The sequence below is a fragment of the Ranitomeya imitator genome, chromosome 1 (assembly GCF_032444005.1).
Source record: "Ranitomeya imitator isolate aRanImi1 chromosome 1, aRanImi1.pri, whole genome shotgun sequence".
In the NCBI taxonomy this organism is placed as follows: Eukaryota; Metazoa; Chordata; class Amphibia; order Anura; family Dendrobatidae; genus Ranitomeya; species Ranitomeya imitator.
This window is the reverse complement of record NC_091282.1, coordinates 162,206,666-162,225,419: the sequence shown is the minus strand read 5'-3', so window position 1 is coordinate 162,225,419 and position 18,754 is coordinate 162,206,666. Positions and strand designations below refer to the sequence as shown.

Below are 18,754 nucleotides of genomic sequence, written 5' to 3'. Positions count from 1 at the left end.
ATGAATGAGTTCTCTCGTATCATCAAGTGATGTAGACTGTAGAAGTTGTGCCATTGCTCTGAGATAGAATTCCCTTACTCTGTTTCCAGCTTGCCTCAGACATTCCCATCGGCTAATAAGCTTGATACAGTGCGCAACATCAATTCTAATAAAGCATGGTGGTAGTTTTGATGCAACATTCCTGGTCAACACTCCAAAGCACTGATTTATATATGTCTTCAAGTCGGGGTAAGGAGTGAAAGCCTTAACTAGAGCTCCAAGCAAAGCGAGGGAGAAATCACAAACTGCTTCCTTTGGAACAGTAGCACCTGCTTGTTTCCATTCTGTCAGCCATTGCGCTATAGAATTAATAGTATGGCTCTCAGAAAGCATCTGCACTACTGGGATATGATCTCCACTCGAACACAAAACCCCTTGGCACAAAAAGATGTGTCCAGAAATGCCAACAGGTCTTTTTAGTTTTCTCACTACTGAACCTGTTGCATCAAAACTTACATAGGAACCCAAGTTCTTTGACTTTATTTGGTACACTTGCATCTGAGACGGGGTCCAGTAATGGCAAAAAAATGTATCTAGACCAATGTTGTGTATGCTTCCAGTCTGAGGAACACTGTATTTCAGGAGATGTAATGAAAGAATTGGGTCCTTGTGCATTAACTCTCTTTCGCCAATCTCTTGCTTGGCTTTTCTTAACGTTGCTAGATTTGGTAGATGGCTAGGCTCAGGGTCACCAACATCCATAACTTTATAAGCCTCAGCTGCTCGCCATACATGTGCTTGTTTTCGTCCTTCCCAGAGTTCTTTTGACAACCTTTTTCTTAAATCTCCTGATAATTTACGTTTTGATTTTCCTGTGTGGAGACTGTCATCAATATTGCAGATCATACACTTAAGCACTACTGGCTTAGCAATCTCTGGTATTTCTTCAACTTTTATGGATAGTTGTGCATCACACTCTGTGCAGCACCCTGTTATATCTATGTAGTTAGATACAACATTTGGATAAACCTTTGCCCTCCTGAATTTAAGTGTGCACGATGACTTGATATTTTTCCAGATCTCCTCATTCAATATGTGAGTCCATGTACCAGGTTTTAAGATTGTGTATTCTCTTTTATCAGCATACATAGATTTGTCATTGTAAATTACTTTTTCAGGCCAAATTTTGATCCAGCTCTGAAAAGAAAGACTGAACTCAAACTGAATGTCATAGCACTGAACTGATGAATGACTCTCTGTTCCTTCTGAGCTCTCACTGTTGGAAGGTTGTTTTGGGATATTTGTAACATCTTTGTACAGACCAAGGGCTTCCCATACATTGTGCCGATTTGTCTTTACAAACGTGTAAAGGTTTTTTGGTGAAATTTTGTTATTTATTTTTTGACACAAGTCTACCCATACTTTTTCTGAGGGGAATGCTATTGCCTGTCCTGTAATAATTTTTTCATGTGAAGAACAGATGACATTTATAATGTCATCATAGTCACAGGCTGGCTTCCTGGGCATCTGATCAAAACAAAAAATGTTTTTTTTAGTTTTACATGCAGTGTATTATATGGAAAATAATTGATTACATAATTTTTAATAGTTAAGATACAGTGGTCCCTCAACATACAATGGTAATTAGTTCCAGGTGAATCATCGTATGTTAAAACCATACTGGAGCAGCAGGTGATGCTGCATTCAACAGAGTCCTTCATATGTTGAAATGATCGTATGTTGGGGCCATTGTATGTGTTGAGGGATCACTGTACTGAGATTAAATAATCCAATTCTTAGCACGCTCACTTCTCTCTACTCTTACAGATGAAAAGTGTATTGTGTATCTCTGCCTCTCCCATAGTAATAAATGGTGGGGGCGCGCCTGCCACAGCAAAGCCCTGTGGTTGGCAGTCACTCTGCACAGGGCGGTGATTGCTCCATGCAGGGGAGCACTGAGATTGCAGGGAGCAGGAGATTGCAGGGGGCCCAGTGGTCAGTACCAAACCCAACCCCTCCTTCCCCCGGGGGTGGGATAGGGGATAAGTTTTGCAGCAGAGTACTCTTTTAATGGGCTAAAGCATTAGGGTACCGTCACACAGTGCAATTTTGATCGCTACGACGGCACGATTCGTGACGTTCGAGCGATATAGGTACGATATCGCAGTGTCTGACACGCTCCTGCGATCAGGGACCCTGCTGAGAATCGTACGTCGTAGCAGATCGTTTGAAACTTTCTTTCGTCGTCTAGTGTCCCGCTGTGGCGGCATGATCGCATGGTGTAACATATATCGTATACGATGTGCGCATAGTAACCAACGGCTTCTACATCGCACATACGTCATGAAATTATCGCTCCAGCGTCGTACATTGCAAAGTGTGACAGCAGTCTACGACGCTGGAGCGATATTGTTACGATGCTGGAGCGTCACGAATCGTGCCGTCGTAGCGATCAAAATGCCACTGTGTGACGGTACCCTTACTGTAATTACAAACAACTTGATGTGTTGGAGAACTACAACCCCCAGCATACCCGGACAGCCTTTGACTGTCCGGTCATGCTGGGAGTTGTAGTTTTGCAACACCTGCAGGCACCCTGCTTGGGAAATACTGTTGTAGACAGATAAAAGTACAACTCCATGATTGAACTAAAGTTTCTTTGCTCAGGTAATAGCTTTGCAGAAATCTACCAAGACAGTTTAGCACATTTTCAGTTCAAATAAGTAAGTACACTTGATTTACCCTGGGAGTCTCTCAGCTAGTAGTCAAATTGTTAGGCATACATTTGCTTAGGCCTTTCCCCAAGTTACAGTGTGTGGGGGAGAGGCATCACAAGCAGGAAATCAAAATGAAGTATGGGGTCTAGTAAGGAACAATTTATACATTTTTTTTTATTATAAAATTGCTATGGCTAGCCGGTGTTTTTCATTTCTTTTTATCTCCCTTTATCCATATATCAGTTACAGTGATTTGAGGCACAAACTCAGTGCGAGATTTCAAAAACCAAAGCAGCACAAACCAGCACAAACGCAGCACAAACGAATGGTGTATTCATTTTTAAAATTTAAGAACATGGGGTGGAAAGTGGGCGGAGTTTCAGCAAATTGAGCGCACAACATCTCGGAAACCAAAGCGGTGCAAACGTTTATTTTTGCAGCACAAACCAGCACAAACGCAGCACAAACGAATGGTGTATTCATTTTTAAAATTTAAGAACATGGGGTGGAAAGTGGGCGGAGTTTCAGCAAATTGAGCGCACAATATCTCGGAAACCAAAGCGGTGCAAACGTTTATTTTTGCAGCACAAACCAGCACAAACGCAGCACAAACGAATGGTGTATTCATTTTTAAAATTTAAGAACATGGGGTGGAAAGTGGGCGGAGTTTCAGCAAATTGAGCGCACAATATCTTGGAAACCAAAGCGGTGCAAACGTTTATTTTTGCAGCACAAACCAGCACAAACGAATGGTGTATTCATTTATAAAATTTAAGAACATGGGGTGGAAAGTGGGCGGAGTTTCAGCAAATTGAGCGCACAATATCTCGGAAACCAAAGCGGTGCAAACGTTTATTTTTGCAGCACAAACCAGCACAAACGCAGCACAAACGAATGGTGTATTCATTTTTAAAATTTAAGAACATGGGGTGGAAAGTGGGTGGAGCTTCATAAAAATATAACGCGCAATATCTCTGGAACCAAAGCGGCACAAACGTTCATTTTTGCGGCACAAACCAGCACAAACGCAGCACAAACGAATGGTGTATTTTTATTCATCTTTTGAGAACATGGGGTGCCAACTTCACACAGGTGTTGCCTAATCGTCAGGGGAGGAGACCTCATCCTCATCTGACCTGATGATTATTACTTTAGGGTATCCAGGCACTGAGATCTTGTAGCCTGTGACGTCGCTCTGTTCATTCCCGGGTCCATGAGGAGAATCATCAATTCTGATTGCTATGTCGTCCTCATGTTTTCCTGTAACACAAAACATTGAAATTAATATATCTAAAATAAAAGCTTCCATCATGATTCTGTCGTATGTTTAGGAATCTTATTCTAACAAGATCCTTTAAGAGACAATTTTTTTCTTTATTGTTGTTTTTCTATTAACTTCTATTAACCCCTTAGTAATGGAGCCAATTTGCAGCTTAATGACCAAGCCAATTTTTAAAGTTCTGACCACTGTCACTTTATGAGGTTATAACTCTGAAATGCTTTAATGGATCCCACTGATTCTGAGACTGTTTTTTCGTGAAATATTGTACTTCATACTAGTGGTAACATTACTTGCGTTTATTTATGAACAAAATGGAAATATGGCGAAAAGTTTTAAAATTTTGCAATTTTCAAATTTTGAATTTTTATGCCCTTAAATCAGAGAGATATGTCAGACAAAATAGTTAATAAATAACATTTCCTACATGTCTACTTTACATCAGCACAGTTTTGGAACCACATTTTTTTTTGTTAGAAAGTTATATGGGTTAAAAGTTGACCAGCGATTTCTCATTTTTACAACAAAATTTACAAAACCTTTTTTTTAGGGACATCTCACATTTAAAATCACTTTGAGGAGTGTACATGACAGAAAATACCCAAAAGTGACACCATTCTAAAAACTACACCCCTCAAGGTTCTCAAAACCACATTCAAGAAGTGTATTAACCCTTTAAGTGCTTCACAGGAACTGAACCAATGTGGAAGGAAAAATTTTTACTTCAGAAACAATTTTTTTAATTTTCACAAGTGTAAGAAGAGAAAATGAACCAGAAGTTTTGTTGTACAATTTCTCCTGAATACGCCGATACTGATACCCCATATGTGGGGGTAAACCACTGTTGGGGCGCATGGCAGAGCTTGGAAGAGAAGGAGTGCCATTTGACTTTTTCAATGCAGAATTGACTGGAATTGAGATCTGAACCCATGTCGCGTTTGGAGAGCCCCTGATGTGCCTAAATAGTAGAAACCCCCACAAGTGACACCATTTTGGAAACTAGACCTCTTAAGGAACTTATGTAGATGTGTGGTGAGCACTTTGAACCCCCAAGTGATTCACAGTAGTTTATATTGTAGAGCCGTGAAAATAAAAAATCATATTTTTTCCACAGAAATGATCTTTTCGCCCCCAAATTTTTATTTTCACAAGGGTAACAGGAGAAATTAGACCACGAAAGTTGTCCAGTTTATCCTGAGTACGCCGATACCCCATATGTGTCGGTGGACCACTGTTTGGGTGCACATCGCAGCTCAGAGGGAAAGTAGTGACGTTTCAAAATGCAGACTTTGATGGAATGGTCTGCGGTCGTCATGTTGCATTTGCAGAGCCCCTGGTGTACCTAAACAGTAGAAACCCCGCACAAGTGACACCATTTTGGAAACTAGACCCCTTAAGGAACTTCATTATCATAGTCCTAATTAGTATTTGTGGCTCGAAAGTCACTCCAAAGTATGCATAACAACCATAATCCTCTATGAGGTATACCAAGCAGAGGATAAGAAGTGAAGAGAACAAGAATAAACGTAAAATAACTATTTATTGATACAAAAATTAAAAGCAAGGGGGACACAAAAATACATATAAAAAAGAAAACAAATGGGACCTCCAAGTGGTATCGGGAGAGAAGAGCCGATCAAAATTATAAAATGTTATATATGCCGCATGAAAAATGTCTCCCTCTCAAATGCGGGTTAATTAATGTTCTGTCAAATACACGTGTTACTGTACAAATATGGCTAACTGACGTAACAGGAAAAACATAAACAGCCTTATAGAGCCATCATATACATAGTGTATACAGTGACACACCCCGAGAGCTGAGTGATAGTAAGGGCCGCCCCCGGAAGAAGCATCTTTGCGAAACGGCGCTCGTCGGGCGTCGGGAGAGCGCAGCCACATACTGCTATATGCCCGCTTGATTCCAGGACACTGTTCCCTATCTCCCCCGCGGCTCTGCACAGGGCACTTGCCCCTATTTTCTCTGCGGCTCTGCACAGGTAACAATATCCACTTTATTCATTGCCATCTATTGTTTACAACCACCGATGCTGTTATTATATAGGGATTTTTGTATTAGCCTCTTGAGTAGCTTGTCAAGCACCAGCGGTTCTTTGTACTTTGAAAATACCCCTTACTATCACTCAGCTCTCGGGGTGTGTCACTGTATACACTATGTATATGATGGCTCTATAAGGCTGTTTATGTTTTTCCTGTTACGTCAGTTAGCCATATTTGTACAGTAACACGTGTATTTGACAGAACATTAATTAACCCGCATTTGAGAGGGAGACATTTTTCATGCGGCATATATAACATTTTATAATTTTGATCGGCTCTTCTCTCCCGATACCACTTGGAGGTCCCATTTGTTTTCTTTTTTATATGTATTTTTGTGTCCCCCTTGCTTTTAATTTTTGTATCAATAAATAGTTATTTTACGTTTATTCTTGTTCTCTTCACTTCTTATCCTCTGCTTGGTATACCTCATAGAGGATTATGGTTGTTATATTACCCTTAAGGAACTTATCTAGATATGTGGTGAGCACTTTGAACCCTCAAATGCTTTACAGAAGTTTATAATGTAGAGCCGTGAAAATAAAAAATATTTTTTTCCATAAAAATGATCTTTTCAACAACAAATTTTTACTTTCACAAGGGTATCAGGAGAAATTGGACCCCAAAAGTTATTGTGCAATTTGTCCTGAGTACGCTGATACCCCATATGTGGGGAGGGGACCACTGTTTGGGGCATGGCAGAGCTCGGAAAGGAAGGAGCTCCTTTTTGGAATGCAGACTTTGATAGAATGGACTGCGGGCATCATGTTGCGTTTGCAGAGCCCCTGATATGCGTAAACAGAAGAAACCCCCCACAAGTGACCCCATTTTGGAAACTAGATCCCCACGGAGCTTATCTAGATCTGTTTCCACGAAAATGATTTTTTAGCCCCCAATTTTTTTATTTTCCCAAGGGTAACAGGAGCAACTGGACCCTAAATGTTGTTGTCCAATTTGTCCTGAGTATGCCGATACCCCATATGTGGGGGGGAAACACTGTTTAGGAGCTCGGCAGAGCTCAGAAGGGATTGAGCACCATTTGACTTTTTGAATGCAAAATTGGCTGGAATGGTGGAGCCATTTCGCATTTGGAGACCCCCTGATGTACCTAAACAGTGGAAACCCCCAATTCCAGCCCTAATCCCAACACACCCCTAACCCTAATCCCAACCCTATCCATAATCCAAATCACAGCCCTAACCCCAACACCCTAACCCTAATCCCAACCCTAACCGTAACCCTAATCACAACCCTAACCCCAACACACCCCTAACCCCAACCCTAACCATAACCCTAATCCCAAAACCTAACCCTAATCCCAAACCTAACCCTAAACCTAACCCCAACCCAAATCCTAATCTCAACCCTAACCCTAATCCAAACCCTAATCCAACCCTAACCCTATTCTCAACTCTAACCCTAGCCATAACTTTTGCCCAACTCACTTTAGCCCAACTGTAACCCTAATTGAAAAATGGAAATACATTTTATTTTTTTCCTAACTAAGGGGGTGATGAAGGGTGGTTTATTTACTTTTTTTTAATTTATCACTGTGATAGGGTCTATCACAGTGACCAAAATGAACCAATGGGAAAAATCTTTCTCTTGTTGCCAGGTGCCAGCTGGCAGATCTCGGCGGGCGCACTGCGCATGCTCCCGCCATTTTCTCCCAGAAGAAGCCGCCGGAGGCCGGGTGACTTCAGGGGGCCATGGAGGGACAATGGAGGTACCGGGGGATCGGGGACTCTATTTCTCTTTCCTCTGATGTGCGATCACATCAGAGGAGAGAGAAATTAAATGGCACATCGGACTTTTATTTTGCGGCTGCCGTTACACAGTTAGTAACGGCAATCACAATACAGGGGTTGGTAAAAACCGACCCGAATCATGTTCTTTGGGGTCTCGGCTAGCCCTGGCAGCTGAGACCCCGAGACCTGCTGGGTGCTGGCCGGCAGATTCGGCGGGTGCACAGCGCATGTGCCCACCATTTTCTTCCCGGGAGAAGATGGCGGCACCCATGGGGGAAGCACGAGGGCCGAAGAGCACCGGGTGGGATCGGAGACCCCATTATTTGGTCCTCTGATGTGCGATCATACCGGTGGACAGAGAAATTAAATGGCAAATCGCATTTTGCACCCTTCTTAATTTTAACTTTACTTTGTTTTATCATGTCATTAATACAATAAATTTATTTTTAATATCCCTGAACTCTAATTTAGCTACTGCATTTTCCTACAGTTAAATTTGCGCCTAGATTATTATTAATTACCACACATAAGACGTTGTGTGAGCCGACAAAGCTGAATCGTGGTCATATGGTTCAGGAGACAACCAGAATGGCGCTGGAAACCAAAGAAGGCGGCTAACGGTAAGTATTTTATCACATGTACACTACACTACTGATATACCTAGAAGGGATTAGGCAATACATATGTAAATGGAATGCTTCTGTAATGTCAGATTTATCAGGCTGTATTTACCATTTAGTTTGGTGTTGCTCTCTGTAAAGTCATCGGCACAATCTTTGCTTTCTGCATCTCTCGTTGGCTTTTTCTTTTTCAGGCAACTATAAAATTGCAAAAATAAAAGTCACATTGTGAATCATAAAGTAAAACATGTCTGTATTCTGCAGAATGTAAGAATGAAACATTGTATCTAGTCCTATCTGTAGAGAGATCCCCAGTCAGTCATTTTGGTGTCTGACAATCAGCAATTTATTTTAATAAAGTACTAGGTGAAGAGCCCGGCGTTGCCTGGGTATAGTAAATATCTGTGGTTAGTTATAGCACCTCACGTCTCTTATTTTCCCATCATGCCTCTCATTTTCTACCATACACCTCTCATTTTCTCCCTTACACCTCTCATTTTCCCCCTCACTCCTCTTATTTTCCCCCTCACTCCTCTCATTCCCCCCTAACACTTGTCATTTCGACCTCACATCTGTCATTTTCCGATCACTCCACTATTTTCCCTCACTCCTCTCATTTTGCACTCACACTTTTTCATTTTCACCTCACACCCCTCATTTTCACCTCAGTATATACATGTTTGTCATCTCCCTTATATATAGTATACACCTGTATGTCTTCTCTTGTATATAGTATATACCTGTATGCCATCTCCCCTGTAAATAGTATATACCTGCTGTATGTCATCTCCTCCTGTATATTGTATATACCCATGTGTTATCTCCTACTGTATATATTATATACCTGTATGTCATCTCTTCTGTATATACTATATACCTGTATGTCATCTCCTCCTATATATAGTATATACCTGTATGCCATCTCCTGTATATAGTATATACCTGTATGTCATTTCCCCTGTATATAGTATATACCTGCTGTATGTCCTCTCCTCCTCTATACCTATGTGTCATCTCCTCTTTTACATAATATACAGTATACCTGTATGTCATCTCCTCCTGTATATAGTATGTACCTGTAAGTCATCTCCTCCTGTATATAGTATATACCTGTGTATCATCTGCTCCTGTATATAGAATATACCTGTGTGTCATCTCCACTGTATATAGTATATACCTGTGTGTCATTGCCCCTGTATATAGTATGTACCTGTATGTCATCTCCCCTGTATATAGTATTTACCAGGATGTCATCTCCTCCTGTAAATAGTATATACCTGTATGTCATCTCCTCCTGTATATAGTATATACCTGTGTGTCATCTCCCCTGTATATAGTATATATGTGTGTGTCATCTCCTCCTGTATATAGTATATACCTGTGTGTCATCTCCTCCTGTATATAGTATATACCTGTGTGTCATCTCCTCCTGTATATAGTATATACGTGTCGTCATCTCCTGTATATAGTATATACCTGTAAGTCATCTCCTCCTGTATATAGTATATACCTGTGTGTCATCTCCCCTGTATATAGTATATATGTGTGTGTCATCTCCTCCTGTATATAGTATATACCTGTGTGTCATCTGCTCCTGTATATAGTATATACCTGTGTGTCATCTGCTCCTGTATATAGTATATACCTGTGTGTCATCTCCTCCTGTATATAGTATATACCTGTGTGTCATCCTCCTGTATATAGTATATACCTGCGTGTCATCTCTCCTGTATATAGTACTAAATTGGCAGCCTGATAAATCCCCAGCCAACAGGAAGCCCTCCCCCTTGGCAGTATATATTAGCTCACACATACACATAATAGACAGGTCATGTGACTAACAGCTGCCCTATTTCCTATATGGTACATTTGTTGCTCTTGTAGTTTGCTTATTAATCAGATTTTTATTTTTGAAGGATAATACCAGACTTGTGTGTGTTTTAGGGCGAGTTTCATGTGTCAAGTTGTGTATGTTGAGATGCATGTGGCGACATGCATGTAGCGACTTTTGTGAGATGAGTTTTGTGTGGCGACATGCGTGTAGCAACTTTTTGTGTGTCGAGTTGCATGTGACAGGTTAGTGTATCAAGTGTGTGCAGCAAGTTTTGCGCATGGCGAGTTTTGCGCGTGGCGAGTTTTATGTGTGGTGCGTTTTGAGTATATGCACGTTTTGAGTGAGGCAACTTTTGCATATGTTGCAACTTTTGTGCATGTAGCAATTTTTCCGCGTGTGCAAGTTTTGCGTGTGGCGAGTTTTCCATGAGGTGAGTTTTGCACGTGTGGCGAGTTTTGCGTGAGCCTAGTTTTGCATGTGGCGAGTTTTGAGCGGCGACTTTTGTGTTTCGACTTTTATGTGGCGAGGTTGGTGTATGTGTGGTGAAATGTGTGCTCAGGGTGGTATATGCGTTCAAGCACGTGGTAGTTTGTGGCGCCTTTTGTGTGTGTGTTCATATCCCCGTGTGTGGTGAGTATCCCATGTCGGGGCCCCACCTTAGCATCTGTACGGTATATACTCTTTGGTGCCATCACTCTCACTCTTTAAGTCCCCCTTGTTCACATCTGGCAGCTGTCAATTTGCCTCCAACACTTTTCCTTTCACTTTCTCCCCATTATGTAGATAGGGGCAAAATTGTTTGGTGAATTGGAAAGCGCGGGGTTAAAATTTCACCTCACAACATAGCCTATGACGCTCTCGGGGTCCAGACGTGTGACTGTGCAAAATTTTGTGGCTGTAGCTGCGGCAGTGCAGATGCCAATCCCGGACATACACACATACATACATACATACATACATACATACATACACACATACACACATTCAGCTTTATATATTTGATATACAAGTTGTAGCAGAGCCAGGTAGCACAGGGATAAGTCTTAGCTTTTCAGGATTTGATAAGGAGCCCCATATAGCTTTTTTGCTAAAACCAGGGTCTGTGTTCACCAGATGTTACAGTCTGCAGGATGGAGCTTGTGACTTGGAGTTTTATGAAAGCAATAAAACTGCACCGGTTTGAACCAAACCACATTGACTGTGAATGCTACCTAATACCTACATTAGAGTGTGAATCAGTAGTGTAGCTATAGGGGGGGCAGAGGGGGCTATAGCCCAGGGCCCCACGCTCTCAGGGGGCCCACCCGGAGCTGCGCTACTGTAACTTTATTGGCGTGTGCAGCACGTCATAACAGTTACATACTGCGGCAGAGCTGGGAGAATCGATCTCCCTGCACTGCCGCCCGGCCAGCTTGGAGCCCCTGAGCAGGTGGTGGGGTGCCCTGTGCCAGCAGTGGGCCCCCCGCCCGTCATCGCAGGGTCATTTGTATCGGCTGAATGCCAATACAGCTGACCGCAGTGATGAGAGAGGGAGCTTTACGCTCCCTCTCCCATCATCCCCCTGTCAGCGTCTGATGTCACCGACGCTGACTCTGACAGAGGGCGCAATGACATCACCACTCGGTGCCTGCAGTCGGAGATGAGCGGGAGCAGGGCAGGAACCACGAAAAAGAGCGGTGAGTATTTAGTTTATGGGGCTACATTATACTACAGAGGGTGGCTATAGGGGTGCATTACACTACAGAGGCTGCATATGGGGGTGCATTACATTATAGAGGATGCCTATGGGAGTGGATTACACTACAGAGGCTGCCTATGGGGGGTGCATTACATTATAGTGGCCGCCTATGGGGGTGCATTACACTACAGAGGCTGCCTATGGGGGAGCATTACATGATAGAGGCTACCTATAGGGGAGCATTACAATACAGAGGCTGCCTATGGGGGTGCATTACACTACAGAGGCTGCCTATGAGGGAGCATTACATTATAGAGGCTGCCTATAGGGGAGCATTACATTACAGAGCCTGCCTATAGAGGTGCATTACACTACAGAGGCTGCCTATGGGGGAGCATTACATTATGGAGGCCACCTATGCGGGTGCATTACACTACAGAGGCTGCCTATGGGGGTGCATTACATTATAGAGGCTGCCTATGAGGGAGCATTACATTATAGAGGCTGCCTATGGAGGTGCATTACATTATAGAAAGCGCCTGTGGGGGTGCATTGCGATACAGAGGCTGTCTTTGGGGGTGCATTACATTATAGAGGCTGCATATGGGGGTGCATAACATTATAGAGGCTGCCTATGGGGGAGCATTACATTATACAGGATGCCTATGGGGGTGCATTACATTATAGAGTCTGCCTATTGGGAGTGCATTATGCTATATGGAATCCTATGGAATATACTATGTGGAGACCCATGGGGAGTGCATCATACTATGTGGAGACCAATGAGGAGTGCATTATACTATATTGAGGACTATCTGGTGTATTATGCTATATGGAGGTTTTCTAGGGGCCATCATACAGTGTGAAGATTACAGTGAGGGGACCAACATACAGTGTTGGAGCTATTAAACAGTTTAGGGGCTACTAAGGGGTCAGTATACTATGTGGGTGGTAGTATACAGTGAGGGGCATTGTACTGTGTATAAGAGAGCATCATACTGTGTATGAGGGAGCTGTACGGGGGGAGACTCGGGGCATTATTAAATGTAAAGTGGGCACTTATTGTTATAGGGGAACCTTCAGGTTAATGTGACTGTCAAAGGAGCACACACAAGGCAATATTACATTTTAGGGAACATAATGTGATCGCTGTTTTCTAGGGCACTTGCACCTGGCATTACTATATTCTAGAGGGTTGCTTTAGAATTTAGAGGGTACAGAGAACCAAACAGAAGGCGCAGTAATAGGGACACATACGGCAGCAGCATTGGGGTATCAGAAGGATGAGGAGTTTGTGCAGGTTGGGAATAGATGGTGACATACTGAAAATGTGAGATGTGAAGTGTGTCTTTGTTGTATTCTCTGTATCCGAGTCCTGGGTGGAGGAATTGTCATGTCGGTCTGGGCCAGATGGAAAGGTGTGAAAAGTGCCAATTCCATCAGAAAGAAAGTCAGCGGTAAGTCACCATCTATAACTGTGCTGTGATTGCTTATATGTTCTGTAGGACTGGTGTCTACCACTGACCATATGGCGGTAATATCAATATTGGTCTTTATATAGATATTATTTTCAGCAACAGCATGGTTATCTGCTGAGGTTCTCCTCCACTGTTAGTGTGCGTCATCCAGTTATAATCAAGGTTAGCTGGTTAAGGGCCCACTCAGAAGTTCCCCCTCCCCCCGAACCAAAACCCAAGTTACGCCTCTGGTTTGAATCCCTGCAAAGTCTAATATATACCCATCAGTTACCCGCAGGGCACAACTCCAGGGTGACATGTGAGTGAGCCACAAGAGGTCTACACTAACATATTCCCATTACTAGAGTAACCTGGAGATGTGACATTTCTTCTACAAACTCCTGTGTGGCCCATAAATCATTACTTACTATACTTACCAACAGATGATCGCAATGGCACCAATGATTACTGCCAGGACGAAGAGAACGGCAGCCGGTATAACAATCCTATAGACTGTATCCTCAGATGTTTTTGGAGGCACGGTGATATTCTCTAAAAAGAACGTAAGTGATCAATCAGGTAACCAGAGCTGGAATGTGCTCAGAAGTGGAAACCAAATACATGGACTGGGCGGACTGAGGAACCAAGTAGGCTTATTAAAAATTGGGGGATTTAGTTTGGAAAAATGATGGATTATTTTTGACGTCATATCAATATATAATGGACAATACAGAGATCTGTCCTTTTATATTCCTGGATTAGGGAACAAACACAGGATGGGAGATGACACCTGAAATTACAAGTAACACATGAACATTCCTCCATTCCATGTATTATGTGACGTCATACAAATATCCAGTCACAGAAGAAAAGTTACAGAAGCCCTAATGACACGGAGCCTGACGCTCATGAACTGCGCCCTAATAATGGACCCTAATAGTTTCTGGGGCTGGATGTGAAATGCTACATGTGAAGGACATATCTGATAACTGTGCTGCTTATCACAGTTAACAAGAGAACAGTATTAATGCTCTGTGTCTCATCCAGGTGTTATTAGACTGGACTGAGGAGCCCAAACTGCATTTTGTCACCAATTTCACATTGAATGGTAAAATGAATGGTGTCATTCCAAACTCCAACTTGTCCCCCAAAAGAAAGACAAGCCCTCATATGGCCATATGAATGGAAAAAAGTTATGGCTCTTGGAAGAAGTGGAGAAGGAAAAAAGAGTTAAAAAATGAAAATTCTCTGAGAAGGGAAGGGTTAACCCCCATACTCAGTGTATCTGGGAATGCACTTACCTTCATTAATGGTGATCTGCTCGTGTGATGGAGGGTTGACAATAAAGATGGGAGCACCTTCCGCAGATGCTAATAGCACGCTGAGAACTAGAAGTACTCTAAACAGCATTGTAGCCGGCACAATCAGCTTCTCCAGACAGAGGATCTCACTGCAAAATCGCTGGTTATAACCAAGGATTCCGTGACATCACAAGTGGAACCCAATTGTGACATCATGGGGGCGGGGCTACAGATGAGTGATGTCACAATTGGGGCTCATCCACTAAACGTTCCCACTTTCTATCAGACCTCTTATTACGGCTAAATGTAGCAAGACTTTTACGTGACATGTTGGTACACGGTCTTCATATCCCTCCAACTACAATATTTTATTTGGCTCAAAAGCCCCCAAGTGGGGCACATGGAACTGTGGAAACTGACGGTAAATATGCTGCACGAGTGGTTTTAATTCTTTGTGTTGTTGCTGGATGCTCTTTACCAGCTTAGTGTATTTAGTTTTATTGTTTACGAACTCCCTATGCACACATGTTATTACTTATTAGGGGCATCGGTATTATTATATGCATGTCTGTAGCCTCCTACCTGTGGCCCCAGTGTAGTTGTCATTCATTAGAGTATCTCATAGATTGTTAGGTATTAAATTTATATGTGGTTTGTCCAATAAAATTATTTTGTTTGATTTTGATCCCGTTCATACAATTTTTTCTATGTAGGGTTTGTCAGCTACAGTGTACAGCCAACAGCTGCTGGTTTGTGTCCTGTATGGGGATGCTATTCTTTTATATCTCAGGTCAGTTAAAAGACGTATTGGCGGTCATTAAGGGGTTAAAATGCATGAAGCCAAGGGGTTAAATCAACAACGGGGCTTTGGGAGTTTCCTATAAAATACTGATCTCTTGTCTGTTACTATGTACATGTCAGATATTTGTCCCTGGCTCTTATGTCTTTTCTTTCCCAATTTTCCATATAAATACTTTTTCTAGCAGTGAATACTTACCTTTTGCCGTTTTTTCAGTTGTCTGGATGAAGTGTTATCTAGGGTTGAGCGAAACGAATCGGACAATTTCAAAAATCGCCGACTTTTGTCAAAGTCGGGTTTCGTGAAACCTGACCCGATCCCACTGTGGGATCTGCCATGAGGTCGGCGATCTGGGCGCCAAAGTCGCGTTTCGTATGACGCTTTAAGTGCCATTTCTCAGCCAATGAAGGAGCACGCAGAGTGTGGGCAGCGTGATGACATAGGTCTCGGTCCCCACCATCTTAGAGAAGGGCATTACAGTGATTGGCTTGCTTTCTGCTGCGTCACAGGGGCTATAAAGGGGCGTGCACGCCGACCACCATCTTACTGCTGCCAAGCTTCGCATAGGGAGAGGTTGCTGCAGCTTCGTCAGAAGCAGGGATATCATTAGGGAAGGAAGATTAAACCCCAAACCGCTTGTGCTGTAGCGATTTCTACTGTCCAACACCACCTTTTGTTTGCAGGGACAGTGGAGACTAGATTTTTGTGCATCAGCGCTGTAGCTTATTAGGCTGCATTCTAAGGCTCCCTGATAGCTGCATTGCTGTTTGTACGCCGCTGTGCAAACCAACTGCATTTTTAAAAGCAAAATTCCCGTTGCTCCTTTCTGCACAGTTTCTTTGTCGATACTCTTTTGTGTGCAGCAGTCCTTTTTATTGCTGCCATACTTGTCCTTTGATCATTGTAGGGAGATTGAAATTGTACTACAGTCCTTGTATTTTTTGATATATCTGCCAGCCACGTTGTGCCACTTACATTGTGTAGTGTAATACACAGGGCCTGTTTTTTGCTACATTCTCACCCCGAAAAAAGGGAGATTTAAATTGCCCACAAGTTTCTATACATCAGTTCTGTTTGTCGTATATCTGCCAGCCACATTGTGCCACTTACATTGTGTAGTGTAATACACAGTGCCTGTTTTTTGCTGCATTCTCACCCCCCAAAAAGTGAGATTTAATTTGCCCACAAGTTTCAATATGTCAGTTCTGTTTGTCGTATATATGCCAGCCACGTTGTGCCACTTACATTGTGTAGTGTAATACACAGGGCCTGTTTTTGGCTACAGTCTTCCCGCCAAAAAAAGGGGGAGATATAAATTCTCCAAAAGTTAATATACACCTTCTACGTTGTTTAACAGAAACATATAACGCTTGTTATTTTGGTAACATTTCCCCAATACTGAGGAAGTCTGGTGGAAGAGGCCGTGGGCAGTGGTTGGCAGGTGGTACTGATGGTGGTGGTGGTAGTGGAGCATCTGGTGGTACTGGGAAAAGCAAGATAGCCCCAAAAGCTCGAGGTGTTGAGCCAGCGTCATCGTCTGGCTACACAAGGCCTCCAAGGCTCCCTTATCTTGGAGTTGGAAAACAGCTTTTAAAGCCGGAGCAGCAGGAACAAGTTTTGGCTTTCCTTGCTGACTCAGCCTCTAGCTCTTTTGCCTCCTCTTCAAAAGGCTCGAAATCTAAAAGCAGCAAGTCGTCAGTGGCTGCTCCTGGTCCGGAAAAAGTAGCTTCCTTGTGTCCTTCACCCAAAACAAAAGTGAAGGATGCGGCAGGCAACACTACACTTTACTCCAGGGAGCTCTTTACACATACCGTGCCTGGGTTAGAGAGGGAAATTTTTAAAAGCCCATTACAAGATGAATCGGACATGGAGTGCACAGATGCACAACCACAGCTAGATTATTATGCTGTTCCATTGACTCAGATCACTACATTGCCCTCGCAGTGTACTGAGCTAGAATCTGACCCTGATGAGACTATGGTGCCCAGTCCCGAACGCTATACCACCTTACACGGTGAGACAGAGGACGGTGCACATGACATTAAAGAGGAGGTGATAGATGACCCAGCTGGCAGCCATTGGGGGAAGAGGGTGCCGCTGCCAGTAGCTCAGAAGCATGATCTGCAGCAGTCATCTACATCGCAAAAGCTGTCGTCTGGCAGGCGTGTATCAGGCCAAAAACGTGTGTCAAAAAACACAACAGGTGTAGGACAGCGTGGCCATCCGGTGACAGTAGCACAGCGTGCTAAGCCTGAAAAGGTATTCCATAGTAGGACGAGTGCAGTGTGGCTATTTTTTAACCAAGATCCGAATGATCAGTCCAAAGTTATATGTAATAAATGCTCCAAGACCTTTAGCAGAGGGAAGAATGTTCAAAATTTAAATACAACGTGCATGCGTAGACATTTAACCAGCAGGCACTTGGAAGCATGCACTAACTACCAAACGTCCCGTACCGTCGGTGCACCTGCTCATATTGAAGCTAGTCAGCAATGCAACATTGCTTCCCTCACTGGAAGCCCACCGGTTCTGACACCACCAGTAGCAAATGTGGAGGTATCGTCGCAAGGCCAAATCAGTCTGGGAATCACAAGGTTCTTGGTTGGAAACACTGTAGGTAGGCCCACATCAAGAATACCATCACCAAGCCTCTCTCAATCTGCCATGTCCACCACCACCCCCGCTAGTTCCACCATATGCAGCTCTCCAGTCCAGCTCAGCCTACAAGAGACTCTCGATAGGAAAAGAATGTACTCTTCCTCTCATCCGCGTACACAGGGTTTGAACGGCTACATTGCTCGACTAATCTCGTTAGAGATGATGCCCTACCGGTTGGTTGAAAGCGAAGCTTTCAAAGCCCTGATGGCCTACGCAGTACCACGCTATTACCTACCCAGTCGATACTTCGTTGCGAGAAAAGCCATCCCAGCACTCCACCAACATGTCAAAGAGCGCATTGTCCATGCACTGAGGCAATCGGTCAGTAGAAAGGTGCACCTCACAACAGATGCATGGACCAGTAGACATGGACAGGGACGTTATGTGTCCATCACGGCACATTGGGTTAATGTGGTGGATGCAGGGTCCACAGGGGACAGCCATAGTGGCACAGTTATGCCTAGCCCACGGTCTAGGAAACAGTTGGCTGCAGGTGTTCGCCCTCCTCCTCCTCCTCCTCCAGAAGCAAATGCTCATCCACAGAGCGCAGTCGCACGACCACTCCATCCGCAGCTGCCAGTGTTGCACCCGAGGTGTCCCCTTATCGAACAGCTTGTGGTAAGTGT

At 43.4% G+C, this 18,754-nt stretch overlaps 1 long non-coding RNA gene across 1 annotated transcript; it reads right to left on the bottom strand.

The window, feature by feature from the left end:
• Window positions 1-3,640: 3,640 nt before the first annotated feature.
• Window positions 3,641-13,917, bottom strand: LOC138657661 (uncharacterized). Its single transcript, XR_011317117.1, has 3 exons — window positions 13,808-13,917; window positions 8,514-8,599; window positions 3,641-3,956 (listed from the first exon to the last, which is right to left on the bottom strand). It is a non-coding gene; the product is annotated as an uncharacterized lncRNA (long non-coding RNA).
• Between the last annotated feature and the right edge of the window lie 4,837 nt (window positions 13,918-18,754).